Source organism: Solanum pennellii, chromosome 7, assembly GCF_001406875.1.
Source record: "Solanum pennellii chromosome 7, SPENNV200".
Classification (NCBI taxonomy): domain Eukaryota; kingdom Viridiplantae; phylum Streptophyta; class Magnoliopsida; order Solanales; family Solanaceae; genus Solanum; species Solanum pennellii.
In genome coordinates, this window is record NC_028643.1 from 6,903,746 (window position 1) to 6,913,064 (window position 9,319).

Consider the following 9,319-nt stretch of genomic DNA (forward strand, 5'->3'; position numbering starts at 1 on the left):
CACACACACACACACACACACACACACACACACACACACACACACACACACACACACACACATATATATATATATATATATATATATATATATATATATATATATATGAACCTAAACATTAAGCATGATACCAAGAACATCTAATCTTGAATGCACCACTCCAAAACTAAAATTCTTCCCCCCTGTATTCTGTAACACCCTGGAAAATGCTAGGTTGAACTAAAGCCTAATCTTAAGGATAAATTCAATAAAAATAATTTCCCCTTAGTTAGTAGACAATTTAATAATTTTAGGGGGTTTAGGAGTCAAGGACTAATAGAGGGGTGCCAAGAAAAAGGAGAAAGCCAAGGCCAAAAGTCAAGGCTTCCTCAAACTTGGAGCTAATGCCTCAAGGCTCCACGGCCACTACCATGGCTCATGGTAAAGACCACGGTCAGTGGAACGCTTCGTGGAGTTGCGTTGGCCAAGAGAGAGGAGCCCCAAGTGTCCTAGACACTGCCACATGGGTAGGTGGGGTGTGAGACTCCGTTAGTTTTTTTCCGTATGAAATGGGGAATTTAGGGAAGTTACTGTCGAAAGCACCACTGGCACCATAACAGGCCGTGGTGAACTTGACGAGGGGAACATGGGTTCGTTAACTTGACTTAGTTTTTGTAGGAATTGGCAAGCTTGAAGAGGCTATTGTCTCAATCCTCACGACAAGCACCACGAGTCGAGGTGCTCCATGTGTCTCGTGAACCTGGAAGAGTTCTTTTAATGAAGGTTAGTTTAGTCTTTTACTTTTACGTCCAATTAATGTGGGGTGTTTTGGGTAGTTTAGGCATAAAATATGAATTGGGTTTTAAGTATTTTTTATCCATTTAGGAGACTCAAACTCAAAACCCACCAAACCCAATTCTGTCAAATATTTCTCTCTACAAATTTGAAAAAACACCAAAAGCTTCAAGGAAAGGGTTCAAGCTCCAAGATTTTCATCTCAATTTCGTGGTAAAGCTTCAAACAAGGTATTAGAACTTTCATTCATGGGATTTCTTTCCCATGAATCCCTTCCTATATTATTTTTGAAATTGGGAATTTGTTCAAAATTAGGGTTTTGATTCTAACCTTGGGTTCTTCTCAAAAACATTTTATTTATGTTGCTTATCCTATATTATAATGAAATTGACCTTTAATTAGGGGTTTTATTGATAAATTTCCCTTGAACCCATGTGTTTTCCCCATTCCCCCAACTTTATAAAAATTATGATGGGTTTCTGTATGAATTATGAATATGTGGGATAGTAATTAATCTTGTTTATTCCATGCTTATATGTAATTCTAAGTGTTATTTCAAGATATGATGTATGACCCTTGAAGGATAAATTGTAAGTGTTGAATCTTGAATTATGGCCTTGAAGGTAATGCATGAAGGTAATCTTATGTCCAAGATTGTGATATAGGAATGGTTTGATCCACTTGAAAGGTGGAGGTGCTTACTTTTATGTATTTATGTATGAAGTTATGTTCCACTTGAATGGTGAAAATCCGACGACTGAGGTGTGATATATGGTATTGTTATAAGGCTAGTTTCCTTTACTATTAGACATGACTATGTATTAGTTGTCTTGGATGATTATATGATGAGTCTAAGGTGAAAGGTAGTTCTCATCATGTTGAATCCATGAGCTATGTATGATTTGGGTTGAATGAAGGGTTTATGTACTCCTTCACATATGAAATACAATTCACCTTAACTATGTATAAGTTGGAGAATAATGCTTAGCACCAAACAGATATTACAAATGAGGTAGAGACCTTCCCGCTAGTTTAGGTCGGGTCTTCCACATATGATCTAATGAGATGGAAACTCTCTCGCTAGGTGAATCGGTCGGGTTTCTAAAAGCAATCTTCCTATCGGAGTGGGGTTATATGTCACTGGATTCCATGTAACTCTCATAGGCTATGTCGGTTAAGGAAAGTATCCCTACGTAATAAGATAATGCATATGACTTAGAAGCACCTTCTAAATGGATACTTAGTATAGTTGGTATTATGTGATGCCAACTATGCATTGCACAAGTATGCTTTTAGGGTTGGTAAGGTGGTGGTCCTACTATGTTATGAAAACTCGTATGAGAATGCTATTATGATTTGTCTTATGTCCTTATGTGCATAAATGGTTTTCCAACTTAATAAATGCATTATTTTCACTAAAACGTCTTTTTAGCATAATTAAGTATTGTATGCATGTTTCCATACTTAGTGCTTTTGTTCTAACCCATTCTCATTAACATCTCCTATGAGTGTATGTTCGTGCCGTTGAGGTGCTCTTAGTCCATTCTTGAAGAAACCTTGGGGTGCTACCTCCATGTTTTAGTGATTTCTCAATTCTGAGTACCGAATGTTACTGTTTCTAGTTTTAGTTAACTTTCCTTGTTAAGGACTATATTATGATAAGACTTACTATTAATGTAAGGGGTGAGTCCTAACTTTTGTACTCTTACATTTAGATAGTGAAATGATACAAGTCTAGATTCCTATTATTCATATATGAAGAAAGTTGTACTTCTATAATAAAAGTTTTAAGTTTCCGCATTATTCTTATGCCTTATATAATGATGGTTAAGGACTTGTATGAGACTCCTTCGGAGTCAAGTACGCTGTGTCACTGCTAGGGTGTAGCCTGGGTCGTGACATATTCAATGCCATGGAAATGAGATTTCTACAATCTAAAAAATAAAAAGAAGAGCTTTTTAGAAAATTAAATATCTCTTATTCATAAAAATGAAATTCTTATTACTAAAGTTTATAAAAGGATAGAAAATCATTTCTCCATCCTCTAACGACACTCAAAATGAAATAGGGTTATCTATAGCCTCACAAGGGCTTAATGAGTTAATAAGGTGATAAGATAACGAATATTAGCATTAGAAGTCAGTTTGTTGAGTTTGGAAGTCAAAACGTCCAAGGACGACCAAGATGTCCGGAAACTAGTCTTGAGCATGTGCTAGTGTGTCCTTGTATGTTGTATGTGTTTTTATGTGTTGTTTGGAGTCTAAAATAAGTTAAGATTACCCTAACACCTAGATGACCATATTATGACTCCCCTAAGAACAACACTAGGGGTCCTTGAGGAGGACCTAACCTTGGGCCAACAAGCTGCCCAAGGCGGTAATAAATTGCGCATAGATTAAACCAGTCTGCGTTGCGGACATGGTTCACCAAGGGTCAAATATTTTTTCCATGTCTAGGACTATAATGTCCCAAAAATTATTTTGAAAATCTTGAGGGAACAGCTCCGCGACGCAGACTTGTTCACCGACGATAATTTCAAAAATTTAAGTTAAGTTTGACTTGTCTATAAAGGTCCAATTAATTTAGGGTATTTTGGGGGTGTATTATATATGGATTTTAGGTCATTATACACCATTACCCCAATCAAAAACCCCAACCCTCAATTAGAATTCAAAAATTATAAGCTCTCTATTCTCTCAAATTCTCTCTAATTAGATCCTCTATTGAAAGACCTTCAAGTTCTAAGGAAGAATGCCAAATTCTCCAAGTTTTCAAGCCTAATTTCGTGAGATTTCTACAATTAAGGTATGATGATTCATCCTTGACTCTTATTCCATTCAAGAGGCTCAAAGTCTTTCCAAAGATGTTTAAAAACATAAAAGTTCCTATATTTAATTCTACACATGAGTTCTTGCATTTAAATAAATGTTTTGTGAAGTAATTGATGTTAATTGAATGTTTTAAGATCAAAAACTCTATAAATCCATGTATTCCTTGAATTTCTAATTTTGGCTCTAAATTGGGTGAATTGATCATGACTTGATCTCAGTGAACTCATGTGTAGATTGTATTGGGCTATTGAATTATGTTCAAATCATGATAGAATTCTTTATAACCTGCCTTATAATGATGATATTCATATTTTATGTTGTTGGATCATTGATATGGATTGGTTGTTGGATTAGGATTGTATACATGGCTATTGGTAAGAGCCTTTGTAAAGTGAATTGGTCGAAAAGGCTAAAGAATGGTGATGATGATGACTGTGAGGTGGTGAGTTGACCTAATTCCTCTATTTAGTATAGAATTGATATTGAATTGTATAGATTGGTATCGTCCACTTACGGTGGCGGTGTGTATGTGTTATAATTGTATTGAAAATGGCCTTTTCGGTATTACTATGTGAAGTAATGTGATAAGTAGAAGATGTTATGGCTTATATGAATATGTAAAGTGAAGGATGATATGTTATATGTGTGATATTGTATAATGTGAAGTTATTAAGTGAAGTACTCTTGTAATGGCTATATTATCTTGGGTGGGAGTTAATGTTATGATTCTTCTCTAATTGATGATATATGATGATGAAGGACTAAGAAGTGTACTTATAGAATAATGTTGTATCTTGTGTGGTAGACTTAGTTGTCCCTACATGGTACTTTAATGTTATTGAATACGTGATATGAAAATGTTGTGTCTTGATTGGTAGACTTAGGTCCCTCTACTTAATATATGAAAGTTATGTAAATGTGAACTCTTGACGTAGTAGGCTTACACACCTTTGTCATGTATGTGTATGATGAATGATTAATGAAAATCTAGGATCGTTAGACCTAAGATGGTCACCTTATATGGATGAATAATATAGGACCTTGAATAAAAAAAAGAAGGTCAAAGATAATAGAACCTTGAATATAGAAAAGAAGGTTAATAGAAGACTTAAAGTGAAAGACCGTAATGGTATCCTTCTTGAGTGGAATGATGGACTTAGGGAAAGGTTGGGTGGAATGATATAAAACTATCTCTAAGGAAGTCATAAGATCTATCATAATAGTCTTATGTTGGCAGCCCTAGTGGACCCCTCCTTGTAAAGAAAAAGTGTTAAGAGTTGTTAAGGCATAGTAATAGTACCTACTCTAATACACCTAGTAAATGATTACTCTATGAAAATAAAGGAAAAGCACCGAGTGAATATGCTTGTGGTAGTAGCTCTACTTAAGATGATACTAGAGTACAAAGAAACCCTTGCTATTCCTTAACCATGTGCCAACATGGGATGTATCTTAGTTCTACCCTTGGCAAGTAGAACACCCTCCTCGGAGTAGGGTAACTTCAGATTCCATACCTAGCTAGTATATATATCAATCGGTGCCTATTCTCATCATATGGGATGTACACTCTAGTTATATGATAGGTTCCATAACGTGTAGGTAGTGACATGGGACGTTATAAACACATGGTACGAGTACGGTTTGATGATGCTAGAATGGGTTTCCTAGGTCTTTTCCAAGATTATTATGTGAAGTCCTCTAATTGTTTGATTGTCTCTTAAATGGCTTAATGAATATGGTTGACTTAGTTAATGCATATTGAATAGAAAGGGTCTTACCTAGGGTAGCTTTGAGGATTCCTTAGGTAGACTTGAAGAGGGTGTATGAGTAGTCTCTTCATGTCTTACATAGGTGAGTCTTAGAGTATCCTTTAGGTGGGAAGTCTAAATGATGAAAAGGGAATAACCTTACTTTGGGAAGTATGGAGAATCACTTAGGTGGGTGTGAAGGGGTTGTGTGAGCGGTCTCTTCATATCTTATTTAGGTGGGTCTTAGGATAACTCTTGATAGGAGGTTTAAATGCTTATGTATATGATTATGGTTGTCTCTTATGAGTTACTTGAAGGTGGTTCTTATACTTCTTTATGAGGTTTCTACCAAAGAGCATGAAAAGTATGTTATAAAGTAAATGCCCGTTTTTAGCATGGTTTCCTTGCATGTTTACCATACTTAGTGCATTCAATGTGCTAATTCCATTTATTGTTCTATTCCTATAAGTGTAGGTGTCAAGTGAGGAGTCTCTTAGAATCAAAGCTTGAGAATAACATTCTCTTAAGAAGACTTGGTATGTCCTCATATGATTCGAGGATATAGTTATATTTTAGTTTCATTTCAAAAGACTTTGTAATAGACTATAGTTACTTTTCAAATTGATGTAAGGGTTGTGACCCTAAGATATTTATGTGTCTATGTCCATGACGAGACTTAGTTCTTCTTATGATTCTATAAATATTTGAACTATTCTTGTGAAAAGCTTTCATTCCGCATTACTTTTAAAATAAATGTAATGAACGACGTCTAAGGGCTTGTATAAGACCTCTGAGAGGTCGAGTATGCTGTGTGGCGACTTAACGGTGCTCTTACTTCTAGGGTATACTCTCGAGTCGTTGCACATCCAATACACATAGTCCCACTAAATTCATGTCCAACTCAAAGAACGCAACACTAGTTTATGAAGTGTCCTAACAAAGATGATTTTGTATCACCACAAAACCTCTAGTTAAGGATGAGAATCACCACTACAAAGAATAATTTGTGAATAAATACTAACAAAAAGAGTGAGTTTTATATAGAAATAGGAAGGAGGAATTGGGAGTTACCAAACTGTAGATGGGCTTGACACTACTCTTAGTAAGAACCATACAAATATAGTTTTTACCAAAAAGCTGCAAGATTTCACCATTGTTGATTTTTGTACTTCTTGTGCTTTCAGTCATGATAAATTCACCTTTTTGGTTTGAAACTTGTTCAGAAGACGATCCATCCTAAAAAATATTAATGAAAAGAGCAGATAAGTTTTATAATCAAAATCGGGGGTTTGAGAGAAAGAGAAGTAGAAACATATTATGATAATGTGGTGCATTAAATTAAAAAATGAGTCGTATTTACTAGTTTATATAATATGATACTTCGTTTCACAAAGAGGTGGTACATTCAAGATTGTTTTGACTTAAAGAATTACAAAATCAAATTACATAACGATTTTTCGAGGTTGTTTTTGAATTTTAACACAAATAATGTGGGATCATTTTGTCTGCTTTTGAAGCTTTTAGCATTAATAAGTGGGGTTTATATATACTTTTGAAGTTTATAAGCTATGCCAATTAATTGTATATCTTTAATGCAATTATAATTTAATATCTCCTAAAATTATTAATGTAGTATTTAAGAATCTTTTTTTTCATCAATTGAAACCCGTTTAAATGTAATGTGGCATGTTTCTAAACCCAAGAATGACATTTATTTTTTTTCCCTCAAAATTTTGAATTTTTCAATTATTTTCCATTTATTGTATGATGTATTAGCAAATCTTTAAAATGTTTATTAATTACATTTTTTATCATTAATTATACATATAAATCTATGTTACTATTTTTTTGCATTTGCTTAATCTTAACTTCCACTAATTGTGTTTCACTCTGTTTAGAAAAAATTGAAATTATTTTCATTTTTGTTTGGAAAATACACCAACCTATAAATACTACTTTTTTGTTCTTAGTTCTGACTCATATAATACCATAGTCATTCCAACAACCAATCTACATTTTTATCTATTCTTCACTTGTCTCATAATAGTTATTTTGTTGCTATGATGTAATATTATTTAACTTATTTTTTCTTTTAAGTAATTTATTGATGTATTATATTTGCATGATAAGAATTTGTTTAAATGTTCTATTATTTAACTTGTTTTTGCTTTTAAGTAATTTATTGATGTATTATATTTGCATGATAAGAATTTGTTTAAATGTTCTGTCTTTATTACTCTTATTTAGTGAAATGGGAGTTGAGAGGACAAACAAGGGCAAAATCGTAACTTTAAGTTTACTCCATCTTTTAATCATTCCAGAAACTGATAAATTTCTCTATAATTTCTAGAAGCAATCAGTCCACGTCCTTTGTGCACCTCTTCCTCTTTCGAAGGTAATTTTCCTGGGATTCTTTAATAACAATATGTCTACTAGATGTTTTATATGCATGTTAGTAGTTGTTCCTGTTTTCGACATGCATTATGTCTTTTTGATGTATTTTGTGTGGATTAACAACTAATTTGAGGCATATAATGCACCTAATATATTTAATATTATGTTTGTTAGAGATGGAATCTAAATTTTTATATTCTATTGATTTTGAATGAAACAATCAAAGTGTGCATTTTTCGGGTTCATAATTAGCCAAGATTTGTTAATGAGCTTTTTAAATACTCAAGTAAAGACTTTATACTCATGTAAAGATGTGTAATCTTTCAAATGTTGTTGTAAACCTAATATGAATCCCAATATCTAATCTTTATTGTCAAGTATTTTAACATTGGTTAAAAAGTGAAATATGTAAGTAGAAGTGGTAGGATAGTCCTCGTGACCATCCACTAACAAATTTCACATGGCTGGTCCGTGAGGTGCAAAACTCACTTTTCTTAGTGTAATAGTTGGGAGAACTACAGTAGCCTTGTAAGAAGGTTTATCCTCTTTCTCAAATCAAGTACTTTGGCTTTTTCAGGTATGTATATTGTTGTGTTATTTATATAAAAGTCAGCGATGCATTTACCTTTTTTTAAAATCGAAAATACAAGAAATTTCTTACTTTTGTTCAAAAAGTTGATGGGGATGTGGTTCCTTAAATTTCTTTTAAGAAGATTCTCTACTTGAGAGGTTTCATTCAAGCTATCATAGTTAGCGCTTGGTTTGTACTGGATCTGGTGATACTAGGAAAAGGATTCTCAAATGACCTGACAACCTACTTATGAGATGTGTGTATTCAAAATCTTTTCGTTGGGCAAGTTTTCTCAATTGCCTCTTTCCATCTTATTGTGTAATCTTGAGCTTAAAGTTATCTAATACTCATGTTTTTATATTCTTATTGAGGATTCTCAATAGTTCTTGAGATTCTCTTTTGCTAATTTACGAGAATGACAACAAATATGTATATATGTTTGCTCTCTAGTCCTTTTCAGTAGTATTATTAAGTAGTCGTGTGTTCTCTTATTTTTAATGTATATTATTCGTTGTTGCTTCCCTGCTTCATCTACTGCTCTTTTGCTGACATATATGTTTAACAGTTCTGCTTCAGAAACATCTCTTTTGAGCCAAGGGTCTATAGGAAATCATCTCTACAGCAACTCATAATATTATAAATACTCAAAACTGCACTTTTTAACTGATAAAGAATTTTTCACAGAAAAACTGAATCAATAAGAAATCAATAATGCATGTATCATTACACATCGTCATACATATGTGATTAAACAAATCAGTCGATGAAAAAGGTGAAGAGGGAGTGCATGAAACTATATTAATTCAATAAGGGGAGAGGAAACATAAGAGATGGATTTGCAAAATCAAAAAAAGGATAACTAGTGAGAGAGCAGGAACAGAGATAAGGAGAGTACATAGATTTACTTGGTAAAGACAAGAGAGACGAGTTTGCGCCATGGCCGATGAGGAAGAGAGGTTTGCCCTAATTCGTATGGGTGAATTTGGAGGATGAGGAAGAGA

The 9,319-nt window shown here is 33.6% G+C and overlaps 1 pseudogene; it reads right to left on the bottom strand.

The window, feature by feature from the left end:
- The window catches only part of LOC114077895, a 7,360-nt pseudogene extending 777 nt beyond the window's left edge, over nucleotides 1-6,583 (bottom strand).
- Nucleotides 6,584-9,319: the final 2,736 nt, after the last annotated feature.